We start from the raw sequence: 27,600 nt of genomic DNA, 5'->3' as shown, positions 1-27,600 counted from the left end.
CCTGCTTCCCCTAGAGTGATAGTTTTTCTTAATTTAGGGGACACCAAAGGCAGGGTCTTGAATGCAACCCAGGGAGGTTGGTTTTGCTTACCTGCTCAAGAGCACACTTTCAAATACTGGTTCTTCAGGAGCCAGGCCAGATGTGGTCCTTATCAAACTGAGTAGATGCATCCTTTGAGAACTGGTTAGCCACAACATCTTCAATCACCCTGCCTTTGAGTAGTGCTATTGGTTGGGGTCATGGGAGTCAAGAAAAATATAAATCAGAGAAGGAACTTTGAGAATCCTTAAACTTAAACTTAAACTTAAATTTAAACTTAAACTGAGAATCCTTAAACTCAGAACAATGGTTCTGAGCCTTGCCTGTAATTAGAATCAAGTTGGGGGATCTTCCAAGAATACTGATGCCTAGGTTCCACTACCAGAGATTATGATGCAGTTATTTGGGTTGTGGCCAGGGCATAAATAATTTTTAAACTTTCCCCCAGTGATTCTAACATGCAGCCAGGAGTAAGAACCACTGACTTTGTTCCATTTTCCGTTTACAGATAAACTCATTGAGTCCCAGAACTAGAATAAGGCCACATGACTCATTAGGTGGTATATGAGGATTCAAACTCAGGTTTCACAAATCTTCACTATCAGTAGTTTTAAGAAGAGGGGAGCATTGCCAGAGAGAAAAGAGGGGAAGGCCAATTTAAAGGTTTGGTGGGAATGCTTCTGAATTCACTGAATTCTAAATAATTTATTATGGTTCATCTAGAAGTTGTGGTTAGATCACTTTAAAATGTGCCCTAGTGAAAGGGCATGGTATAGGAGACTGTAGACACCAGCTCTGGTCACCCTTTCTTCTTCAAAGTCATGCCCTTCCTTGGGTGTGGTGCTCCTCGCTCTGGGCAAACAGAATTTAAGTGTGAAAGAACAGAGCGCACAAAGAATGCTGGACTTTTAATCTTGTGTTCAAGGGGCTGAAGAACTGTGAATGAGAATAGGACACATGTGCTCATGACACTGAAGAGAGACATTAGACAACTTTATAGGAACCAATTAACGAAAGTCAAGCATTGTAACACTTTATGCCTGGCAGTTCAAGAAGGTAATATAAGAAGATCCTGAACTCACCTCCTCCCACAGACACACTTAGTCTACAGATACATATGGAGCAATTTCCTCATTAAAAAACCTGAAGACTGGCTGAGTGATGACTACACATTGGGCAAACAAGAAAAAAAAAAACTACACTGAAGCAGGTAGGAGAGACTAGGACATAATCTCACATAAACTCTAATCCAACTGCAGCAACCCACAACCAGGAGAAAACCCCAAACCCAGAGATTCTGTCCAAGGAGCAAAAGGTTCAGACTCCACATAGGGCACCTAGATTTCAGGACCTGCACCTGAGAGAAAAGTCCCTGAAACGTCTAACTTTGAAAACCAACAGGGCTCGTATCCCAAGATCCATAAGATTGTAGTGATCTGAGAAATGGTTTTTAAAAGGGCTCAAGAACTCTGACTTAGCTGCCTTGGGGCCCAGCTCAGAGGCAGTCAGTCATGCCCAGACTTTGTGAAGTGAAGAAAGCTAACCTGCTAATATTAAAGTGCCAGCTTGAAGGGTAGGCATCTATTTAAAACACACATCTAGGAGCCTGCTGGAACACTCTCTAGGGATGGAGTCTGGTGGACACATCTTTGAGCCCTCCCTTTGCTGTGCTCCAGAGCACCTTTGTATCTCCAGGAAGGGAGCTTTTTCATTTGTCTGGTGCCCCAATCTTTGTGACTGCCACCCAGAGGATGCCTCTTGACTTCCTGATTCTGGAGGCCAGGGGAGCTTGCTTTCCAGGCTGTATGGGACTGTAATAATCTGTGTCATCCGGAAAAGAGCTCATACCCCTGTCTGGCACCCTGATTTTTTGGTGCCACCCAGGACTCCAATAGAGAAGGCGTTCTTAAACAGCTACCACCCCAGGGTGCACCAAGAAGCAACAGACTCAAGAGCTTCATCTTTCTGTGTAAGAGGACTGTTAGCTTATCATCATGGCTGTGGCTTGAGGGATAGGCTTCCTATTTAAAACACATCTAGGAGCTAATTGTAATCCTTTCCAGACACCATAGAGGGTGGAAACTATATATTCTCCTTCTGCTGTGCTCCAGAGCATCAGTGTCTTCTGGAGAGGAGCTTTACATGTGGCTGGTGCCCTGGTTTTTGCAGCTGCCACCCAAGGGACGCCCCTTGGTTACCTTGCTCTGGTGGCCAGGGGGGCTTGCATCCCTGGGTCCTATAGGACTGTGGCAATTGGAGACAGTTCTTGGCAGGCTGCCACCCTCAGGGCACTATGCAGATGGCAGACTGAGGCACACCTCCCCTCCCAGTTTTCTGTAAGGAAACCACTTGGTTTGTCCAGGAGCTTTTGTTTGAGGCTTCAGGTTTAGCACACATTTAGTGGCCAGTGGGGTTGCACTCAGGAAATGTAGGATGTGGACACCATCTTGGCACTCTCCCTCTGTCTTGTTCCAGCTTGCTAGTGACTCCCAGAGAAAAGCTTATACACTGCCAGAGCCCTGAGCTTTGTGACTGCCACCCAGGGAATACCTCTGGATCACCTGGCCAGCAAGGCTTATGCTTGCAGACCCATTGAACTATATATATTTGCATACTTCTGAAAGCTGCTGCTTTAGGGTCTGGCTTTCAAATAGCCTGAATCTAGGTGCTGAGATCCTCCACTTAAGGTCAGGGACAGGTCTTGGCACATCCTCAACTACCAGGAGTCATTAAAGTATAATAGGATGCTTGGATAAGCACAAAGACTGGAGAGATGACAAAGAGCTGGGGCAGGGTTGAATAGTAAGATTCATCTTCTACAGAAAGCACCCCTTCAAGACCAGGAGAGGTGGTTGTTTCATCTGCTGTATAGAAACCAACATAGAGAGCCAAGCAAAATGAAGAAAGAGAAGAACACGTTCCAAATGAAAGAACAAGATAAAACCATGGGGGAAAATTTTTTAATGAAGGAGAGATAAGTAATTTACCTGACAAAGACTTCAAAGTGATGGTCATAAAGATCTCACCAAATTGGGGAGAAGAATGGATAAACACACTGCGAACTTTAGTGTAGAGATGGAGAATAGAAGTACATACTAAGTAGAAGCCACATAACTGAAGACCACTATAAATGAGCTTGAAAAGTAGTCTAGAGGGGTTCAACAGCAGACTAGCTGAAGCAGAAGAAAAATTAGTCAACTCAAAAACAAAGCAGTGAGACTCACCTAATCAGAGCAGCAATAATCAAAACCAAACAACCAAAAAACCAAGAATGAAAAAAAGTAAAAATAGCTGAAGTTGCTTATGGCACAACATCAAACAGACTAACATTCACATAAGAGGGCTCCCAGCAGGAGAAAAGAGAGAGAAAAGGGCAGAGATTTTGTTTGAAGAAATAATGGCTGAAAAGTTCCATAACCCAGGGAAGAAAACAGATATCCAGACTCAGGAAGCACAGGGAGTAAAACATAGATGAACCCAAAGAGACCCACACTGAGACACACTATAATTAAAATGTCAAAAGTTAAAGACAAGGAGAGACTCTTGAAGGCAGCAAGAGAAAAGTAACTTATTACATACAAGGGAAACTTCATAAGACTATCAGCAGATTATTCAGCAGAAACGTTGCAGGCCAGGAGTGACATGATATATTCAAAGTGCTTAGAGAAACAAAGTTCCAACCAAGAATACTTTATCCAGAAAACTTGTCATTCAGAATTGAAAGAAAGATATTTTCCAGACAATCAAATGCTAAAGTAGTTCATCGCTACTGAACTGGCTTTCCAAGAAACGTTAAAAGGACATCTTGAAGCTGAATAGAAAGGGCACTAATTGGTGACAAGGAACATGGAAGAGTAAATTTCACTGAAAAGGTAAATATATAGCAAAGATAGTGGGTTAATCACTTATATAGCCAGTATGAAGGTTAAAAGACAAAAGTAGTAAAAATTTAGAATGAGATCAAACTTCAGTTGCTATCAACTTGAAATAGACTGTTATGGATATAAGTGGTTATATGTAAGCCTCATCGTAACCACAAAGCAAAAACCTATAGTAAATACACAAAAGAGAAAGGGGTATAAGCATACCACTAAAGAAATTCATCAAATCACAAAGGAAGAGAGCAAGGAAAGAAAAAAAGGAACAGAGAAGAACTATCAAAACAGCCAGTAAACAACAAAATGGCAACATAACTGTTAATAATTTCTTTATGTGTAGATGGACTAAACTGTCCAATCGGAAGACATGGAGCGGCTGAATAGATTTTTTTTTTTGAAAGGCCCATCTGTATGCTGCCTACAGGAGACTCACCTCAAATGTTAAGACCCACACACTTAAAGTGAAGGAATAGAAAAAGATATTCCATGAAAATGGAAACCAAAAGAAAGTGGGAGTAGCTATATGCATATCAGACAAAACAAACTTTAAAACAAAGACTGTAATAAGAGACAAAGATGGACATTACATAATGATAAAGAGATCAATCTAACAAGGGGATATAACGTTTGTAAATATTTATGCACCCAACATAGGGCACCTAAATATATAAAACAAGTTATTAACAGACATAAAGGGAGAAGTTGAGAGCAACACAATAATATCAGGGGATTTAATATCCCCACATACATCAATGGTTAGGTCATCTAGGCATAAATCAATGAGGAAACATTGGCATTAAACTATACATTAGATCATATGGGCTTAATTGGTATATACAGAATATTCCATCCAAAAGCAATAGAATACACATTCTTCTCAAGTGCACACAGAACGTTTTCCATGATAGATCACATATTAAGCTACAAAACAAGTCTCAATACATCTAAGAGGATTGAAATTGTATCAAGCATCTTTTCTGACCACAATGGTATGAAACTAGAAATTAATTACATGAAGAAAACTGTAAAGTTCACAAATTTGTGGAGATTAAACCACATACTACTCACCAACCAATGAATCAAAGAAGAAATCAAAAGAGAAATCAAAAAATGTCTTGAGACAAATGAAAATGGAAATGTAACAAAATGTGTGGGATGCAGCAAAAGCAATTCTAAGAGGGAGGTCTGTAGTGATAAATGCGTACCCCGAGAACAAGAAAAGTCTCAAACAACTTAACTTTACGACTTAGGGAACTAGAAAAAGAACATGTGAAGTCCAAAGTTAGTAGAAGGAGGGAAATAATAAAGACCAGAGCAGAAATAAATGAAAGAGTCTAAAAAGAAAATAGAGAAGATCAGTGAAACTAAGAGCCGGCTTTTTGAAAAGATAAACAAAATTGATAAGCCTTTAGCTAGACTCACCAAGGAAAAAAGAGAGAGGACTCAAATAAATAAAATCAGAAATGGGAGAGGAGAAGTTACAACTGATACAGCAGAAATACAGAGTCACAAGACTGTTATGAACAATGATAACGGCAACAAATTGGACAACTTAGAAGAAATGGATATATTCCTAGAAACATACAACCTATCAAGATTTAATTACAATGAAGTAGAAAATCTGAACAGACCAATTACTAGTAAGGAGATTAAATCAGTAATCAAAAACCTATCCTCAAAAGTCCAGGACCAGATGGCTTCACTGAGGAATCCTACCAAATATTCAAAGAAATATTAATACCTATTCTCCTCAAACTCTTGCAAGAACTCAAAGAGGAGGGAACTCTTTTGAACCCATTCTTTAAGGTCAGCATCACCCTAATTCTAAAACTAGACAAGGGGACCATAAGAAAAGAAAATTACAGGCCAATATTCCTGATGGATATAGATGCAAAAATCCTCCACAAAATATTAGCAAAATGAATTTAACAATCCATTAAAAGGATTATACGCCACGATCAAGTGGGATTTATTCCATGAATGCGAGAATGGTTCAACATACAAAATCCATCAATATAATATACCACATTAACAAAATGAAGGATAAAACTCCTATGATCACTTCAATAGTTGCAGAAAAAGTTTTAACAAAATTCAACATTCATTTATGGCAAAAACTCTCAACAAAGTGGGTGTGGAAGGAACATAATGTAACAAAGGCTTTATATGACAAGCCCACAGCAAACATTATACCCAATGGTGAAAACCTGAGAGCCTTTCCTTTAAGGTCAGGAACAAGACAAGGGTGCCCATTCTCATCACTTCTATTTAACATAGTATTGGAAGTCCTAGCCAGAGCAATTAGGTGGGGGAAAAAAGCCATCCAAATTAGAAAGGAAGAAGTAAAACTGTCACCATTTACAAATGACACAATATTATATAAAGAAATCCCTAAAGACTCTACCAAAAAACCTTTTAGAACTAATAAATGAATTTCAGTAAAATTGCAGGATACAAAATCAATATACCGAAATCTGTTGCATTTCTCTACACTGATAAGCAACTATTAGAAAGAGAAATAAAGAAAACAATCCCATTTACAATTGCATCAAAAATAACAAAGGACCCAGGAATAAATTTAACCCAGGAGGCAAAAGACCTGTATATTGAAAACTGCAAGACATTAAGGAAAGAAATTGAAGAAGACCCAAATAAATGTATATGACATAGGTATGTTATGTATAACATATATAAAAACACAAAAAACAAATACAATAAAATAATGCCTACAACAGAGTAGTTTACAAACCTTGCAGTGCTTCGGAATCATCTGAAGAAATTTGCAAAAATGTAGATAACATGGCCCAACCTTTAGCAATTGCGATTTGGTTGAATCAGACCACAGGATCTGCGCTTACAAAATTCCTCCCTCGCAGCTCACTGTCTCTCTACTCACATACAGGCCAAAGCTTTCAGCAGTGGGTTCTGGGGATCTTTCAGAATTTAACTGCAAAATAGAACACAACTATCATCACAGCACAATTCCTCTCTATCTTTCTCTTTCCTCATTGTATGTTTAAACCATGAGCAGTCTTGTCAACTCTACCAGGCCAATGAGTCCAGAATCCCACCAGTTCTTACCATCTCTGCTGCTACTATGCTGGCTTAAGCCACCATCCCCTTCAACTTGAACCAATGCAACAGACTGCTAACTGATCTCCTTTATTTTATTTTTATCCCCTTCCACCTTATATTGAAATACACCACATTTTGATGATCTCTTTACTAGTTGATGGACATTCTGATTACTTTTGGGTTTTGGCTATTATGAATAATACTGCAAAAATTTCCAATCAAGTCTTCATGTGGACATGTTTTCATTTCTTTTGGGTATATAGCTAGGAGTAGAACTGCTGTGGTAAGTACATGATTAGCTTTTTATGAAGCCACCAAAATATTTTCCAAAGTGGCTGTGCTATTTTATGTGCCCGCTTGCAATGCATGAGGGTTCCAGTTTCTGTATGTCTTTGCCAACACTTGGTTTTGTCAATCTTTTTGACAGTTGTAGTAGGCATGTAGTGGTATCTCATTTTAGGGTTTTTCCCCCTCCAAGATTTTAGTTAAATTTCAGTTAGTTAACATACAGTGTAATATTAGTTTGAGTATAGAACTTAGTGATTCAATACTTACATATGACACCTGGTGCTCATCACAACAAGTACCCTCCTTAGTCCCCATCACCTATTTACCCAACCCCCCACCCACTTTCCTCTGGTAACCATCAGTTTGGTCTTTATAGTGAAGAGTCTGTTTCTTGGTTTGCCTCTTTTTTTCATCCTAAGTTCATTTGTTTTGTTTCTTAAATTCCGCATATGAGTGAAATCATATGGTATTTGTCTTTCTCTGACTTATTTCACTTAGCATAATACTCTCTAGCTCTCTCCACATCATTGCAAATGGCAAGATTTCATTTTTTTTGTGTGGCTGAGGAATATTCCATTGTGTGTGTATTATATATAATTTATATATAATATGTATATATATTATCACATAGTATATATATGTGTGTGTGTGTGTGTATATATATATATATATCCATTCATCAGTCAATGGACATTTGGGTTCTTTCCATAGTTTGACTATTGTTGATAATGCTGCTGTAAACATCAGGATGTATGTAACCCTTCAAATTAGTATTTTTGTATTCTTTTTAAAAAGATTTTACTTATTTATTTGAGAGAGAGAGAGAGAGAAAGCATGAGCAGGGGAGGGGTAGAGGGAGAGAGAGAGGGATAAGCAGACTCCCTGCTGAGCGGGGAGCCTGATACAGGGCTTGATCCTAGGACCCAGGGATCATGACTTGAGCTGAAGGCAGATGTTTAACAGACTGAGCCACCCAGGCACCCCAGTATTTTTGTATCCTTTGGGTAGTGCAATCGCTGGATTGTAGGGTAGCTCTATTTTTAACTTTTTGAAGAACTTCCATACTGCTTTCCAGAGTGGCTGCACCAGTTTGCTCATTTTAGTTTTAATTTGCATTTTCTTTACTGACTTATAATGTTCAGCATATTTTCATGTGCTTATTAGCCATGAAATAGCTTTTTTTTGGTGAAATGTTTATACAAATCCTTTGTTCATTTGTTTTCTGTTTTGTTTTTTCTTTCTTTCTTTCTTTTTTTTTTTTTTACTATTTTATGTTATTCACCATACAGTACATCATTAGTTTTTGATGTAGTGTTCCACGATTCACTGCTGACTTATAACACCCAGTGCTCCATGCAATACATGCCCTCCTTAATACCCATCACTGGGCTAACCCATCCTCCCACCCCTCTTCCCTCTAAAACCCTCAAATTGTTTCCCGGAGTCCATAGTCTCTCATGGTTCATCTCCCTCTCTGATTTCCCCCCACCTTCATTTTCCTTTGTTTATTTTAAAGTTGGATTGTTTGTCATTGAATTTATTAGTTGAAGTAGTTTGGTTATTTGTTTGTTGGTATGTTTGTTTTATGATAGACCCCTTAGGATTTTCTGCATAAGAATCATGTCATCTGTAAATAAAGACACTTTTACTTTGTCCTTTCCAATCTGGATGTGTTTTATTTCTTTTTGTTGCCTTATTGCAATGGCTAGAACCCCTAGTATAATGTTAATTGGGAGGGGTGAAAAGGACATCCTTGCCTTGTTCCTGGTCTCGGGAATAAGCCAGTTTCATATTAAGCATGGAGTTAGCTGTACGTTTTTTACAGATATCCTTGTTCAGATCGAAGAAGTCCCATCAATTTTATTGAGAGCTTTTATCATGCATGTGTGTTGCATTTTATCAAATGCATTTTTTTACAAGTATTAGTGATTTAATAGGGTTAATATTGGAATTAGACCATGAATGGAGCTAGGAGAGGGAGTTCTGGAAGGCTGTTGCTGAAAGGTCAGAGAAAAAGTCATTAAAGACATGCTGCTGGATTCAGATTGCTAATATTTTGTTAAGAATATTTGTATCTGTGTTCTTGTAGATATTAATTTTCTTGTGATGTCTGTCTGGCTTTGTTGTTAGGATAATACCAGCTTATTTCCTAATTCATCTAGGAAGTGTTCATGTGTCCTTAATTTTCTGAAAGCTAATGTAGCATGGTATTGTTACTTCTTTAAAAATGGGATGAAATAATCCAAGTGAATTTTTAAAAGCTTATTTCAGATAATATCCCTTTAGCTGAAAATCCTTCTATTGATTTCTATTCCATTTGGATTAAGATCCAAACGCCTCGCTTTGCTTACAAAAATCCTGCATGTTCTCTTTCTACTGTTCCAAACTCATCTTTTTCTGTCCACCATGCTCCCCACTGGATCCAGCCACCTTAGCCTCTTGTGTGTCCGTCAAGCATATGGATCTTGCTCTAACCATGGCCAACTCGCTTCCACCTCTGGGCCTTTGCACTAGCTGCTACCTCTGTCTGCCCGTAGTTTGCCTGGGACATTTCACCATTGGCACCACCCTGTTTTTCAGATCTCAGCCTGGAGCTCACCTCCTTTCTAAAGAAGGGGCCAGACTAAAGTATCTCATCACTCTATCACATCACCCTATTTTAATTCCCTGCATAACAGTTAACCATACCCTGGAGTATTTCTTGTTTATTTACTCTCTCTTCTCATTTGAATGAAATGAAAGCTCCTTAAGAGCAAGAACCTCATGTTTTTTCTTGCCAATGTCTTCCCACTCTCAGGGACAGTGCGGACACATAGTAGGTGATAAGGAATATTGGTCGAACACATGAACATCAATAACAACAATAATTGCTGCTCGTTGTGAGCAGGCACTGATTTAAGAACCAGGCACTGATTGAAGTGTTTACAAATATCGCTTAATTTAATTCTCTATAATAACTCTAAGTACAGATAATATCTCCCTCTATTAACTGAGAAGGAAATGAAACTCAGAGAGTCTAAATGATATGTTTATGGCCATGTAGCTGTTAGAGCGCGAAGCCAGGGCACGCCCTGGTTTTGTCTGATGTCAGAGCCTGAGCTGATCTGTACCTGGACATACATTCTTGTTGCTTACAGGGAGGAAGAGCTGATCCACCAAGTTACAGGTAGTGACCTGGGGCTGACAAATCTTTGTGAAAGCCCGGAGTGAGCCCCTTCGCTGTGAGCCGTGATCTGCATGGACCTGAGGAATGGCTGCAAAGGTTCTCACACCCCAGACCATCTTGCTGAGAAGCATACATCCTCAGGCTACACTCAGGCTAGGCTTTCACATCCTTTTTTTTGAAACTGGATTCGCTTTTTTAAACACAGCTGACTTCATCTTTTACATGATGCAAATTCTTATTCCTGTCTTTGTGAAACTCGTCAGTGTCCTCATGATCTCCACATGTCTGTGAGCTCGAGTGCGGGCTGTTTTAGACAGTCCAGCCACAGAAGCTAATAATAACTAAGAAGCACTTGAGAGCTTCTCCTGCTCCAAGCACCACACCAAGAGTTTCTGAGGGATGATCTCATGTCATCCTCACAACAGCCCCAGGAAGTAGCTCTGGTTATTAGCCTATTTTGTGGATTACAACTCTGAGACCCAAAGGGGTTAAATCAGATACCCCAAATCACATAACTAGTCCATGGCAGGGCTGGCACAGGATACGAACCTAGGTGTTTTTTTTTTTTTTTTTACTTTTGCATAACAGGGATAAAATAAAGATAATGATGATGATAACTCCCAGCACTGTGATGGGCACTTGAATAGGGGATACTGTTGGGGCACTCTGGATACCCTTTAATTTGTCATATACCCCGCCTCCAGCTGCTGTGAGTTTTGGCGGCTCCCAGCTCTCATCTACTTCTTTCTTTGGAGCGATGGGCTGCCTAGAAATGACTGCTTTCCCTCTGGAGGTGACCCTCAGCCAATGACAGACAGATATGGGGTGCACAAACCTAGTTCCTTGTCTTGAGGCAGGATAACTCTGTGGTGCCGTAGGTGCTACTGAGCTGAATAAGAATTCAGCTGAACCTGCATCGTTCTTGGCTTCTTCCTCTGTTTTATCCTGCTTCCTTCTGTCTCCCTCTCCTTCTCCTGAGAGCACTCCCACCAGGAATCCCCATCTCAGGTCCTACTTCTGTAGAACCTCGGAAAAGCCTGAAGAGCCCAGAACTACTGTCTTTATTTTACAGAGTGAGAACATGAAGCTGGAGGTGCTGTCTCCACTTTTAAAGACACTCCCTCTCGTTCTTGGAGGAGTGACATCACCTGGGCTCCCTGCCCACCAGGGAGTGCTTTCCTTAGCTTCCCTCTTTGAATTTACTGCCTTCCAAGGATAAGAGGAGCAATTTTACCTTCATAGGCTCTACATCTTCTGATCACTCTCCCTTATCCTCACTCTTTCCCGTCTCCTGAGTTGTCATTCTCTCCCAGCAGCCACCATGAACCATGGCTATCAGACACATGTAGACAAGCTGGGGGCTGAGGTAGTCATGGATTGTTGGTGCTGAGCCTGATTTTTCCCCTGTCCCTTGCACTGATAGCACACCCTGCCCCCGTTCTTCAGTCACAGGGTAGGCAGGTGATCCAGGCTGGACCAGTGAACCATCCCAGACCAGTGAACCATCCCCTACTGGTTGCAGAGATTAGTTCATAAATGAGTGTGTGACCAAGCCAAGCCAATCAGAGCCCTTCCTTGGGACAGTTTTGGGGACATCAAGGGGGAAAGACAGCCTCCTGCTTCTGACATGCTATAAAGATTCGAATCTGAGGCTGTCAGTGGCCATCTTCCCTGCTGCATGGGAAAAAAAGCCCTATGAGGTCATGGAGAATAAGGTAACATCCAGTGACCAAAAGCACCAAGAGGCAGAGAGAGAAATCTTGAGAACACTGAAGCATTGCTAGGTCACCTAATGTACCCTTTCCTTCCTGCTTACACAAGTCAGGGTGGGCCTACCATTGATTTCTGCCTGTGGCACCTGAAAAAATTATGATTAACAGTGAGCCCAGCTAGATGCCACTTCTAGACACAAAAATTCCTGGGGGCAGGCTAGATTTCCCCCCAGCAGCTCAGTCATCAGAGGGGGAGGATTAGGACTAGAAATAATGTCTCCTGACTCCTTATTCCAACCCTCCAGCTTTTCCAGGGAGATAGCTACCAGGCCTTGTGCCTGGTAGTGAATGACCAGGATGTGGATCACCTGGAAGGGAGCTCAGAGCTGAGGAATCTGATCCAGTGAGAATCCTGCAGACAGAGGACCTGTCTCAGGTCTTTTCAGCAGTGAAAGATCTGGAGTTGAAGTTGGAAGAAGGAGCTAATACTCAGGGTGAGGCTGGGAGTGCTGATCAGAGTTTGTGCAGGTGGGATCCAGCCACAGTGCTGGCTCTGGGTGAAGCAGGAAGTGCTAGCCAGCTTCCCTCTCTGTCCTCCTGCATCACATGACCTGCATCTTCTGTGTACATAGCCAACCTTACACTGAAGTCTCTTCTCAAGAGAGGATTGGGTATCGGTCAACTATACCATCATGTAAATTTGGGATGTTGCATGCTTTTCTCCAGGAGAATTTGGAAGCTAGACAGGTGTTTGATTAAAAAACATGCCATTCCCCATTAAAAGACTCTAGGGAGTAATGAGTATAGGAGATATTTCTTGGTGGGAGTGGAAAAAAACCATCCTTCCAGAACTTTTTATTTTTATATATAAAGATACCCCTGGCTAAAGGTGCTGTAGGGGTCCTTCTTCCCTTCCTGGAAGTACAAGTGCATGATCACAGGTGCCATTTGGAGATGCTATTGTCATTGATGTTGCTAACTCTAGTGGACTGATTTTGACTACTGTCTTGGTTTGAGTTGCTCCTGAGGCAGATCCCGAGATAAGAATTTGAGTACAAGTAATTCATTTGGGAAGTAATCTAAAGAAGTCCTGATAGTGGTAGGAAAGTGAGAAAGAGAAGGGGTGGTAACAAATATGGGATGTATTATGAAGTCAGTTACACCTGTGTCCAACTGAGCCTCAATCCTCCTGGAGAACTCTGAACGAATGAATGAATGAATGGACGGACATTTGCATGAATGACAGTAATCGCCTATGTGAGTGGTTTGGGGTAGATCAAGGAAAGGGGCTGAGTCCCATGCCTGGACCAACACAGAATGGAGGGGACAAGGAGCCGAGAGAAGAGAACTGCTATACGAGTTGAGATGCAGTAAAATCAGGAGTTCAGTGGGCGTGAGAGCTCAGAGGGTGTCAGGGACAGGTGACCTTGAGAAGACACCCTGGGGGTGTTAACCCAATTTTGCAGAGTGCATTAAACTCACAGAACCTAGGATGGGGGCTGGATTCACTTTTACTTAATCTTGAATGACACAGAGACCTCTGCTGACACCCAGGTGAAGATAAACAGGAGCAGCTGAGAGACCTCAGTCCTGGGCCTGGCTGCTTCCACTTGGTGTCAACTTAAGCAAATGTCTTTATGGGGTAGGCTGGATAATGGCCCCTAGTGATGTCCATGTCCTAAACTCCAGAACCTGTGATGTTACCTTAGATGGCAAAGGGGACTTCACTGATGTGGTTAAATTACAAATCTTGAGACAAGGAGATCACCCTGGAGCATTCACATGGTAATCACAAAGGTCCTGATGAGGGCAGCAGGAAGTTCAAAGTCAGAGACAAGAGGGTGATGTGACCATGGAAACAGAGGGGACTGATGAGGACGGAAGCCAAGGGGCGCTGGCAGCTTGTGGAAGCTGTAAGAAGCAAGGAATGGATTCTCCCCTGGAGCCTACAGAAGGAACCAGCCCTGCTGACACCTTGATTTTAGCCCTGTAAGACTTGTCCCCAACTTCTGACCCCAGCACTGTATGAAAATACATTCATATTATTTTAAGCCACCATGTTTGTGATTATTTGTTATGGCAGCAATAGGAAACTAATGTACCCCACTCTGCCTCACGTTCCTCATCTATGAAGAGGGTGCTCAGCCAACCTTAGGTGACCGCTGAGGCCCCATCTAACTCTTGTTCTCATATTTGTGTTTTACAGTTCCTATCCTGGCTTTTTTTGTGCTAGAGAGAATATGTGTCTGTCTTCTTCAGACATTAAGAAATCAAGGTCTGGTGAGATGTAATGAGGACACACTGCTATGCAGAAGTGAACTAGAGAACCCAGTCACTTGTCTCTTCATTCCCATTAGATTAAAAAGTCATGGTATAGGTCCTTCCTGCATGTATTTTGTTTGGATATAGAACAATCTGAGCCTATTTCAATGGTGTTGGTATCATGAGATGAGAGCTCAGTCAGACTCGGAGAGGACTTAAAAGTCAGAATCAAGGTGATGAGCAATAGCTCATGGTGATGAGTTAGAACCAATTTTCAGGTTTATAAACAGCTACAAAGCCTCATGGTCTCACAAGGTAGTGCCACCCAGGATAACTATTTTGGAATTAAAGTAAAATCAGGACATTTTTTCACCTATTAAAGGGCTTTTCATCAGAAGATCTTAAGGTGTATTTCTGCCAATGAGTACTTAAAATTTTCAGTCTCCACATGTGAAAAGGGGAAGAATACATCACAGAGGAGAGAGAAGAACAAATTTTCTATCCTTATAAGTGGATTCTTTGGAGAATTAGGTTCTAAAACCCTGCACAGTACTGAGGAGGACTACACTGGGTACTTTCAATAGGACGATTGTTGTTAATTCACTCTTTTCCCCCCATTAAACAAAAAAAAATTTATTACATTTGCTTAATACCAGACACTGTTCTAGGCACTTTGGATGCATCAGTGACCAAAGTAGGCAAAAGCCCTTTTTCGAATGGACCACACATTCTAAACATATTTGATGGAGGGTGGCATTATGGACAGGTCACTTGGGTACAAGAAGCTCTGATGGCTATAGAATTGGGGGACTGCTGCAGGGCCCATGAGTTGCTTTGCAGCTTGAGTCTTGGGTAGCCATTCCTCCTTCCCACCCACCCAGCTGCATCTCCTTTCAATGGATGTACATGTGGTCCAGCAGGAAGGGCAGGAACTTGTGGAGCCAGATTCTGGGGTTCCATTCTGGCTCAGCCACCCCCAGCTTTGCAACCTGGGAAAGTCACTTTCAATCTCTTTGAGCCTCAGTTTCCTCAGCTGTAAAGTGGAGAGGATAATGATTACTTTGTACTGGTATTGTATTAAAGAATGGAAAATGCCTTGCCCTGAATAGCTAGGATTCTGTGACCTGTTCTCAACTCCTAGTTCTGGACTGGGTCAGCCCTGGTGCAAATAGTTTTTAAAGGAGATGTGGAACACAGTGGTATAGAGGAATGTTGGGATTGAGGGAACCAAACCTGTTTGTGGATGGTAATGAGACGGCAGGCACTGGGCAATGGGCACAGCAGGAGAGGGCAAGGTATTCACTGACTCATTCATTCACTTATTCAGCAGATGTTCACCAAATCCTTCTCTGTACACACATGCTCTGTTGGGACTCAGAGAGGCTGAGGGGAAAGATGGGTGCAGTCAGGTGAGACAGATAGGCAGCATTTACAATACAAACCAGTCATGGGGGCTCTGAGAGAGGCGTGCACTGGTGGGCTTCTGAAAAAGGAGTGGCTCATCTCCCAGTCTGGGCATGGAGAGTTTTCCCAGATCACGCCACCACTGAACTGAAGGCATTAGCCAGGCGCAAGGACGTTTCAGGCAGGGGGAAAGCAAGAGTGATGACAGAAGTAGGAGGGAGCTTGGGGGAGCCCAGGGGGAGATGTGAAGTTGCAGAGGCCCTTAAAGCCCAACATGGAGGGCATTGGCAGTCAGGCTAAGGAGCTTGTATGCTCTAACCTGAAGTAATGAAGACTAAACTGGTGTTTTAGAACTGTTATTCTGACTGCATCGTGGAGTGTGAGTGGGGTGGGGAGAGCAGGAAAGGGGGAAGCTCAGTGAGACATTGGGAGGTGACTATGAGGATGGCTTGACTTTAGGAAACCTGGCAGTGAGACCAGACCAGTGGTTCTCCCTTTGGCTGCATGTAGGAATCACCAGGACAACATAAAGAAATCCTGATATCCAGGCCCTAATCCAGGTTAATTAGTTCAGAATATCTTGGGTGGGCTTGGGCATGGATTTTAAAAAGCTCCCCAGGTAACTCCACTGAGCAGTCAGCGTGGAAGACCACTGAGTCAGAGAGACAGGAAAGAGGAAATATCTCTGATGGGGTTCTCAGAATTACCGGGAGCATTTACTAAAGGTGCAGGTTCCCCAGGCCCATCACTGTGCTGGTGATCCTGAGTCTCTAGGGCCCTGGTCTGGGTATCTGAGTTCACAAAGCAGTGATTCTTAGCTCCCCACGCTGGGAAAACCACTGCTCTGTAGGCATAATGAAGGAGGTAACCAGCAGAACCAGGGAGGAGCAGAGCTGGAGGGACCACCCATCGGAAGTCTAGGAGAACACGGGAGAAGCGACCGAGGGTCTGTTCAGGCAGGGATGGGAGATCCAAGGGGCTCCATCTGGCCAGGTCAAGGGGTTTCCACTGCATGCTTGGGTTTGGGCTTTGTATTAGTGTACAAAGGCTGCCATAACAAAGTACCATAGATTACGTGCTTAAATAACAGAAATTTATTTTCTCTCCGTTGTGGAGGCTAGAAGTCCAAGATCAGGGTGTCATTGGGGTAGGTTTTTTTCCAAGCCTTTCTCTTTGGCTTGTAGATGGCCTCCTTCTCCCTGTGCCTTTACATGGTCTTCTCTTTGTCGGTGTCCTAATCTTCTGTTCTTATAAGGATACCAGTTATATTGGATTAGGACCCTCCTAATGACCTCATTTTACCCTAATCGCCTCTTTAAAGGTCCTATCTGCAAATATGGTCACTTTCTGAGGTACAGGGAGTGAGTTAGGTCTTTAATATATGAATTTTGGGGGCTACAACTCAGCCCATAACAGACATCTCTGAGCTGGAAAGGGATAATGGGGCAGACGAGGTTCTGACACCAAGGAAGGAGAGCACATAAATAGAATATTTCTATCAAGGGCAGGGCGAGAGAACACAGGCCTGAATAGACAAGGGGGTTTTTAGACTAGACCTCAGAAAGCCTCGGACAGGAGGGAACAGAGACTGGGACCCTCATTTAGGGTCTGTATCAACTCTCTGTCAGGAGATGAATAAAAGGACAAGAGTAATGATAAAAACTAGAAAAATATTATGGAGGGGAGAAAATAAAGAATTGTGTTTATGGTTGTATGCAATGGGAAGGTTTTTCATGGAAAGTTCTTTGAAAAAACATATTTTGTATTAAGGCTCCAAAATGTTTCCAGGCAACTTTCTAGCTAAGTTTCTGGGTGTTTGAATGAATTCCAGTGTAAAGACAGGGGAACAGCTGGGTGACCGCTGGGCTTCATTTCAATCCTCTGATTCCATCAGTTTCAGGTTTCTCCTTGGCCAAATAACATTTCCACATCTCCCAGTCTGAATTCTGTTTCGGCAACTTGCTTTTATTTCCTTTCAATCTAAATCAACAATGAAATATTTACTACCCCCTTGACAGAAGCAGTATAGTGTGTGTGTATAATATATATATATATATTTATTTATTTATTAAACAAAATGATAAAAGGAAATTGTTCTTTGGCTAAAGACCAGTAGAAATAGATGTCCTTAGCTAACTTTTAAAGAACATTGTGTCCTCTTGTGTTCATGAACTTTAGGTACAATAAAATCATTTGAAAATGTCTCTTTCAAAAATTACATTGTCTGTTTAAGATGTTCAGAATAAAATGATCATCATAGAATTTTGGTAAAAGAGATGTTTAGAACAATTTAAATGTTCACCAATTAGGGGAATGGTTAAAGAAATTATTGTTTACCCATATGATGGAATACTTTACAAAAAGCCGAGGTAGATTTATATATAAATAAAGTTGGAGAATAATGTGATCCCATTTTAGTTAAAAATTGAATATATGTGTTTATGTGTATGTAAGTGTATGTTTAGACAAAAAAAAAGTTCTCAAAGAATGTTCATTGTAGTGAATAATATGGTGGCCTTCCCAGCACCCATTCCAACCATACCCCATTGTGTAGTAGCTATTTATTCACTTTGGATAGAACTGACTCTGTGCCCAATTCCAGAGGTTGGCCCTATTCATGGCGCTAACTTGGATAACTCCATCCTTTATGCCACACAGATCAATTCAGGAATGGGAACTGATTTGCTCAATACATGGCATTCCCCAGGCCTCAATTAGTGGTTCATAAATCAGCACATGGTCATATTTGGTCCAATCAGAAGGAAGCCTAGGATGTTCACTCTATGGTCATTGAGTTTGTCTCTCTTCCCTCTTTTCTTTCCCTCACTACTCCCTTCTGATGAAGCACGTGGCCCTCTTGGCAGTTGTGTTCAAACATGAAGTGAGACACACTTAAGATGGAGCTGAAATCTTGGAAGGCAGAGCAAGGAGATAGAAACCAAGTCTTTGGTGACATATTTGAGTGGCTGGAAACAAATCCCAAAGCCTCCCTACCTCTGGACTTTCAAAATCACTTTACATTTCAAAATGAAATGGTGGATATGGCATTATTTGTAACAGTAAAATGTTGGAAACAACCTGAATATTCATTCACTCAGAAAATGTTTTAATAAATTATAAGTCAATACATTGTGTTGTTTCATCCATTTTGAAATAGAATTATCTCTTTTTATAATTTTTATCTTTATTTTTAAATCTTTTATTATTATTATGTTCAATTAGCTAGCATATAGTATTATCTCTTACTTGTTATATAGTCTTCACTGATACATGCACCAAACCATTGTAAGTGTTTAATCTTGGGGATGGTGGGGTGTTTGTACATCATGTATGTATCTGGTCAGAGGGTTAATGGGGGAAATTCTTGCCAATTCTTTCTACATTTTTGCACTTCTGTTTAGTTTTAACTTTTTACAATGAGCATATTTTACTTTTTTATATAAAATATAAAAATACACAAACTTCACAAAACAGTTTGTATCAAAACATTATTGAAACTGTTTCAGTCTCCCTTGATGTGGGGGTTAGTAACTGGAATGGGACAGTGGAGGAGCTTTTGAGGGACTGATAATATTCTGTTTATTGAAGTGGTTCCATGTTCACTTTGTGAAAATTGATTGAACTTTGACCTTTAGGTTTGTGTACTCTTCTACATGTATGTTAAACCTCAACAAAATATATACAAATATGTACCTCAATAGTATAGACTCTGGGAAGAGGAACTGCGAGGTTTAAAACCAAATAATTTTAACAGCATCTGCCATTGAGAGCTGGATGGGAGGGGTGGTCTGTCATTTTTGAGAGGATTGTACAAATTATACATTTTTTCCTGTGAGTTCTTCCATTTTAGCAATTTAAGAGGCAGAATATGAATTTCTCTTTCTTTTGCTACTGATGGAGGAGGGTGGGAAGGAGATGTAATTTTCGGGAACCACTTCAGTGGCTGGCCATGAAATCAATCACAAATAATCTGGCTAACTCAATTATCTACAGTGTGATATGGGAGCAACTAAGAGTTATTCATTTATTCCTTCAACACTCCCCACCCCCCTTTAACTCCCTGCATACGTGGTAATAAATGCCTGAAAAACTAGGATGAATATATTATGTTCCTTCCTTGAGAAATTTCCCATAAGGCAGAAAGAAGTTGGTATATAAACACATTTAGAGAAGTAAAGAAAGTGTTATTAGGGTACAAATAGTGGGAGAGAAGCAGAGGGACAGATTAGAACCCTTTAGCAGGTAGATATGCCAGCAAAGACTTGTAAAGAACTCAACTCTTTGAAAGAGCAGAAGGTACTGGAGTGTCCCTGCATTTGGGGACCCTGGGATTGAGAGAGAGACAATAGCAAGGGCAAAAGCACAGAGGCATGAATGCATCATCCAGGAAAATTTGGGGAACCAAAGAAATTTTGCCCAGTTGGAGAGATGGGGTCTGGAGGGATGGGGAGGGGTCAGTACAGTAGGAGAGAAAGGTGGCAGGACATAGGTTGAGAGGGTTTTCCCTACCAACCTGAAAGATTTAAGGCTTCATTCCCTACACAATAGTGCAGTAGCAATAGTGCACGGAGGAGCAGCGTGGCTAGAGTGATTTCTTGGTGAAAGCGCTGTAACTGGAGTGTGGAGGGTACTGGGGGAGCTGGACCAGAGGAAGACAGACTGGCCAGGGGGCATCTGCAATAATACAGGCGAGAGTCGGCGCGTCCTGCCATAAAATAATAGGAACATAGTTGAGAAGGTGAGATGACATAAGGCCGTGTTAAGAAGGGAGAATCAATAGACGTTAGTCACCTGCTGCTTGGAAGGGATGAGGAAGAGTAAAAGTCAAGAACAGGTGTTGCTGGGATTCTGTCTCAAAATAACAGGGTGTTGCAATGTGCCAAATAAAGGGCGATTGAAGATGCACAGGTTTGGGGGGAAAGATAAAGACTTCTGCCTTTGGACACATTTTGAGGGGCTTATTCAGTTGGGGAATGTCAGGGACAGTTGGACTCATGGGCTCAGGGCTCTGAAAAGGTCAGAGGGGTAGAAGGAGCATCAGGGCAGAGCAGATGCCATTAACTTTTTTTTTTCATACGAGTGAAGAAACTGTAACAGGGTTTTTTCATTTTGTTTTGTTTTTTTTTTTGAGCTTATGTAACTCTGCTTTTCCTTATCAAATTCAGCGAACTTTACTCTTTTTAATGCCCTACTACTCTTCCCTATCTTTGACATTCCACATCGCTGAGTGAGATGACTCATTCGCCTTGCATGTGCGGTCTCCCCTAGCAACCTCTGATTGGGTGCAGTCCAGACCGCTTTTGCCAGGGAAGACCTAGCCCTTGCAATATATATGGCTGTTTTGGTTAGAATTTCTTACCAATACTCCTACTGTAAAATAAAACATGGACACTGAAAACCACGCAAGTCAAATGCATGGCTTAATAAATTATTACAGAGCAAGTGCTACCCAAGTCAAGAACTAGAACTTTCCCAGGCACCCAGAAGTCCCTTCGATATGCCCCATCCCAATTCCAGTCCCCTTCTTTCCCCAGAGGTACCCATTACTTAGTGAGAATTGCGGATGTGTGCATTTCTACGAAGTTGTAGCTAATGTGATCACAGAATCTCTCACCCTTGCAAACCACTGCTAGCATTCACCCCCACGAAACATTTCCAGTTACCCTTCTCTATGTGTTGAATGCCCACTGTGTGTGTTGAACACTGAGGAATTCAAAAGAGGAATGTATCCTAGAATCTGCTTGCTCTCTGTGTTGTGTTATCATGAGTTACTTATGTGTCATTTGATTTTTCCCTTTTGTTAATTTGTCCCCACATTCCCTCCCTCTTGACGACATTGGAGTTTCTTTCAAAGTAGAAACACTAGTACCTATCAGACCCTTGCCACTCAGAGAGTGGTCTGTGCACCAGCAACACTGGCATCACTGGAGAGCTTGTTAGAAATGCAAAAAATTGGGTCCTCCCCCAGGCCTACTGAATTGCAATCTGCATTTTACCCAGATCTCCAGGTGGTTCTTGTGCACATTCCAGTTGAGAAGCACTGTCTTTGAAGCAGTTCTTGGTCAGCCTTGGCTGCACCATGGAATCACCTGGGTGGGGAGGGGTCCTTCCAAAACCCGCCTGGCCATGGGGGCTGCCAACCAGAAAAAGCAGGCCATCACCACCTTGGTAATAGTCCCCACTGTGGTTCTGGCTGTCCTCGTCATCGTGCGTGTGCTGATACGCTGCTACCAGGGTTGAAAACACTAGGAGTGGTGCTGGGACCTCATCTGCCGGCATGAGAAGCCCAGGGCCCTCCTGAAGGGAAGGACCACTTGCTGCCCCTCAGAAACAGTGGTCTGAAGACCCCAGAGCGGGAGTTTGGCCAGGCGGACTTCAGCAGTCAGGACGGCACAAGGAGGAATGGACGAGCCAGCACAACTTTCCTACTCTGCCTGCAGTCACCTCTGGTTGGTTAGGGGCTTGGTTTGGGCAGCAGGATTTTTAAAAGCAACCCAGGGGCACCTGGGTGGCTCAGTCAGTTAAGCATCTGCCTTTGGCCCGGGGTCATGATCCCAGGGTCCCCAGATTGATCGATTTATCGGTTGATTGAGTCCCGCATTGGGCTTCCTGCTCGGCTGGGAGCCTGCTTCTCTGTCTCCCTCTGCCCCTCCCCCCTGCTCATGCATGTGCTCTCTTTCTCATGCTCTCTCTCTCTCATTCTCTCTCTCTCATAAGCAAATAAGTAAAAATCTAAAAAAAAAAAAAGCATCCCAGTAGGGTCACCCACTGTCCCAACTTTCCTGGGACTGAGGGGACTTCCCAGGACTCAGATTTTTCAGTGCCAAAACCAGGACTCTCCTGTGCAAACCAGAACAAGTTGGTCTCCCTAGCCCCGGTGATTGTAATGCGCAGGCTGAGTGAAGACACAGTGCTGAAGAAAGCACAGGGCAAAGGTGGGCAATGCACAACTATACTATCCTGCTTAGAATGTAAGTCCCTTAAAGGCAGAGCTAGCATTGAACAATTCTTTCGTATGCCTTAATACTACAATATTTTCCACACCAAACCTCTTCCTAATGCTTCCCACTATTATGGTGTTTCTCTAAATGTTCCATAGTCATTTTTGTTCCATAGTAATTTTTGTATGGGAGAGGGAGTTTGCAGTTCAACAGTCACACCTGCAGGCACACATATACACAGGCACTTCCCACTTTCCAAGGAAAGATCTCAGGGCCCGTCAATACAGATGCTGTTCTGGGTTGACTTTGGCACTCAGTTTAGATACTCCCATCATGGAACAGTTTACTGAAAGTCATGGTAGCTCTAAGTGTCGTGTATATTTCTCCAGGACTTGAAAAAGATGAATAATATGCTGATAATTGGGCTTCTAAAGTCTATAGGCATAATAAAATAAAACTAGTAGACTTTAATCTAAAATATGATGTCGGTAACCAGGTATAGAAGCCATCCTCTAGATATCTTTAGATTCTTCCATAGGGACCTTGCAGTGTCGTGGTTAAGAGCACTGTCCTGGGAGCTCTACTGCTGGGGTCATTGGCAATGGTTTTTAACCTGAGCTTTGGTTTCCTTATGTCTAAGATGGGGTTGCTGATAATCCCTGCTTTCTAGGATTGTGAGGTTTGAGTGGACCCTTAGTGAGAGTGATCCTAGGACTCACGACCCTCAGCAGGGGGCTCCAGCAGGAGTCACTGTGAGTTTTACACCAGCTGAGGCTCTTCTTGCCTGATTTGTTTCTTTTAGCTTCTTAGCTTTTCTCCTCTTACCTGTATATATTTCTGGGATTAGGGATCTAAATTTACTGAAAATGTAAAACAGAATAGATAAGAGTAAAAAAAAAAAGGCATCGCTCAACTTCTTATCTTTCACCAGTCAAGTTATATGTCTGTCTACATGCTCTTACCCAAATGTGCCTTTCTAAAATGTCCCGGTGGAAGCCTGATAACTTGAAAATATGAGATTTCACAAAATTTCCAAAACTTCTTAAATCCTGACATATACTATAACTACATCTTGGTAAAAGCCAGTAGAATAGCCTTAAAATTAGAATATTAGTTTAATTCTTGTCATATTCTATCTTTCTTACCATTGTTGGTGAACATTGCTCTTTTGATGACCATATTCAAGTTTCCAAGTACCTCATGCCCTTTGTCTTTCCATGGTCTCTATTCTGCAATGGGCATTCATAGTTCCAGGTTAGGATGTCTACGTCCCACACTCAAGCCTTCCTATCTCTCCCTATCCTCCTCCTGCTTTATTTTACTTTTTTAAAAGCCGAATTTATATTTTAGGATGGTTTTAGATTTGCAGAAAACCTGAGAGGATGGTACAGAGAGTTCCCACAGACGCTGCACTCAGTTTCCCCAATCATTGACACCTTAGTGTGGCACATTTGCTGCAATTAATGAACCATCGATGACACATTATTAGGAACTGAAGTCCATGCTTTAGTCAGATATCCTTAATTTTTACCTAATGTTATTTTGCTGTTCTGGGATGCCTTCCAGAACACCACATTACATTTAGATGTTGTCTCTTCTTCTTTTTTTAGATGTGTGATGTTGTGGACTCCATGAAACAAACTGAGGGCTTCAGAGGGGAGGGGGGTTGGGGAATGGGATAGGCTGGTGATGGGTATTAAGGAGGGCATGTATTGCATGGTGCACTGGGTGTTATATGCAAGGAATGAATCATGGAACTTTACATCAAAAACTAGGGATGTACAGTATGGTGACTAACAATATAATAAAAATATTATTAAATGAAAAATAGAAAATATTCAGACTCAAAAAAAAAAAAAGAAACTGAAGTCCATGCTTTAGTCAGATATCCTTAATTTTTACCTAATGTTATTTTGCTGTTCTGGGATACCTTCCAGAACACCATGTTACATTTAGATGTTGTGTCTTCTTCTTTTTTTAGATGTTGTGTCTTCTTAGGCTCCTCTTGGCTGTGACAATTAAGGCCGCCTTTTTAGAGCACTTATTTTGTATTCACTATTGTGATCATGAAATTGATTTAATAGCTAATAACTACACACAAAAACATCAATATAATGACCTAATTATAATAAAGGGGGGTAAAAGTAAAGCCAAAAATACCTAGTACATATTTGCTTTTATAAATACTTAGAATCGCCTCAGAAATCAAAAAGAAGTAATCAGGTGTAGAAGCTTATAATTTAAGGGAAGACAAGACTCTGGAATATTATTGCCTTTTATTTTTTGACATTTTGAAATAAGAGCTAAATAAAAAACTTCATATACACATATGGGCCTGTGGCAGTTATACATTCGACAGGCAAAGATGTGTTGATTGCTGACTCAGATGTCTGAGTGGAACTGGCTTCAGTGTCCTGATTTTCCAAAACAGTGAACAAAGAGCCATCTATCCTGGACTTACGTGGTTGCATTTACAGAAAATTCAGTGTGGTGCAAAATATTTTGTGTTCACATGTAAAACAGAGTTAGGATTCTAATGTAATTAGGAGCACATTTTAATTAACCCAGGTGTCCAGCCTGACATATAAAACCCATGTGGGACACAGTCTTCATTGTGCAGCAAATTTCTGGGCAGGGCAGGACTTCCGGTATGCCTGACCCTCCCCCACTAAATGCTCCTCCCATCATTGGGATAACAAATTAAAGCACCTGCAAGTTTCCAAAATATCCCCTAGGGGGCAGTACCACGGTGGGCTGTGGTGCTAGGGTTTAAACAGACTTGATTTCTTCCTGTGTAAAATGAGGATAGTAGTTGTTGAGTGATGGAGACAATGCATGTGAAACAGTTAGCTAAGGCGCTTGGCACATGGTATGTCCTCCAAGAATGGAAACTAATGTTACCTCCCAGTCAATCAGCAGAGATTGTTTGGGGGAACGCTGTGTCCTTAGCATCCAGGTAGATGTGGGCGAGTGAAAATGGGGATCACACTAGCACCACAGTACCTGCCTCACTCATGAAATAAGCAATAAATTATTAAATAGTTATGGTTCACAAAAAGGAGCGCCCAGGGGGAGCTGGAGTCAGAGAAATCTTTCTGGAGGAGACAAGAATGGCTTACCGAACTAGGGCAAATGGAACTTGAAGGAAAATATATTTATTCCATGAATAATAAATAACTCCTAGATCCTTACTTCTTCAAGTGTGGTCTTCAGATCAGCAACTTAGCAGCACCTGGAGGTTTGTAAGAAACCTCAGCCTCTATCCCAGACCTACTGAGTTAGAATCTGCATTTTAACAAGAATCCCGGGCGTAAAGTGCATCTGCATACTCACATTTCAGATGTGCTGGAGTAGAGAATCAATTGAGGGACCAGAGGAAAGAGCAATGATACTTGTTTCTTTGAGAGAACCACACACCCTGGGGGGGGGAGGGACAAACAAAAGACCAGAGAGTGGGTAAATGCATGCATGCGGGGGCAGAGCTAGACAGTCCCCATTGTAGAGGGCAGTTAGGTAGTGAGAATTACAGTTGTGGTCCTGGAACAATCTACATACAATCTACATCAGAATATGTGTGTGCGATATTCAAATGAAGATTCCTAGCCAGACCCCGGGATCAACTGAATCAGAATCTTAAAGAGCTGTAAATAATCAGCATTTAAACAAACAAATAACTTCCCGAATGATTCTTAGAATAGGAAGGCAGCTTAAAAAAATACCCAAGCCAAGGTCCCAGACCGGATTAATTTCATCATCTATAATATCAGATTTCTGGCAAGGGCAGTAGCCCTGGGTATTTTGTCCCTTAAGGTCTCCAGGTGATTCTGTTTGAGAGCCACTGACAGAGGAATCAACCGGGATAACCTGGAGGAAAAAAGTCTGGGTGAGAGAGAGCAACAAGGTAGGGGAAGGGGTCTTCAGTATCTGAAGGACTGTCTACCTCCGAGGACAGAATCAGGATGGGTGGGTAGAAATTTTCATTGTTTTATTCAAATTATTGTAGTGATTTTCCTGCTCTTCATTTTTTACTTCCCTTCCTCCCGCTTTCCCTAGCCAGAAGGGGCATTTGAAATGACCTAGTCCTCCAGCTCTTTGAGTTTGTAGTTAAGGAAATTAGTGATCAAAAAGGTAAAGTGAGTTGGCTAAGGTCAACTAAGATCTTCTCATCCCAATCCGACAACACAAAATAAAATGAGACCTTGCCACTATTAGTGTCCATTGCACCCCAAAGGCATTTAAATTGGGCTCTGAATTCGGTCGTAGGCAAAATGAGAATGAGGAAGTAGTTACTCTTCAAAAAGGGTGCTCCCCCCAATAAAGTAGGCAGGCTTTAAGTGAGGAACTGGCATTTTAAGGGACTCATTAAATTTAAAGACTGATATCCATCTAAAGATGAAATCTAAACTCTGGAGTTTGGATGTTGATACTTAAATTCAAGCTTAATCTGATAAACGGCCGGTCCCCCCGCCTCTGCTCCTCTCGGAGCTCCGAGAGAGCGGGCTTGGGCCCTGGCGTGAACTAGGTGGTTGCCTCTCTTTGAGGAGACTATCCCGACAGCGCAAGGGTACGAGCTCCGCGCGGTCACGCACGGACAGTCGGCTGCTCCGGGACAGCCAGGGAAGGCTTCTCCTAGGAGGGAGCCTTCTGTGCGAGTCCTGAAGAAATGTCAACATTTGGATACTCAGAAGGGAAGTAGCGAGCTGGCAGGGGACTAGCTGGGACAAAGGCCCAGGGATAGTCGCAGTGGGGGAACCTTGGCGTCCAAACATCTAGAGCTCCCAGTGGTTCCAAGGTTACCCGGTCCCCTTAAGTTGGTGCTAGAGAGAAAAAGGAG

At 41.9% G+C, this 27,600-nt stretch overlaps 2 long non-coding RNA genes across 2 annotated transcripts in view; one reads left to right on the top strand and one right to left on the bottom strand.

Annotated features, from left to right (window-relative positions):
* LOC109489862 overlaps nt 1-14,214 on the top strand; it is a 154,142-nt gene extending 139,928 nt beyond the window's left edge. The window contains exon 6 of the long non-coding RNA XR_002143004.2: nt 10,419-14,214. This is a non-coding gene — a long non-coding RNA (uncharacterized LOC109489862). The remainder of the gene's footprint in view (nt 1-10,418) is intronic.
* Nucleotides 167-27,183, bottom strand: LOC117801063. Its single transcript, XR_004623448.1, has 3 exons — nt 26,100-27,183; nt 6,668-6,865; nt 167-225 (listed from the first exon to the last, which is right to left on the bottom strand). It is a non-coding gene; the product is annotated as an uncharacterized LOC117801063 (long non-coding RNA).
* Nucleotides 27,184-27,600: the final 417 nt, after the last annotated feature.

This window comes from Ailuropoda melanoleuca, chromosome 2 (assembly GCF_002007445.2).
Source record: "Ailuropoda melanoleuca isolate Jingjing chromosome 2, ASM200744v2, whole genome shotgun sequence".
NCBI lineage: Eukaryota > Metazoa > Chordata > Mammalia > Carnivora > Ursidae > Ailuropoda > Ailuropoda melanoleuca.
This window is presented reverse-complemented; position numbering and strand designations above follow the sequence as displayed.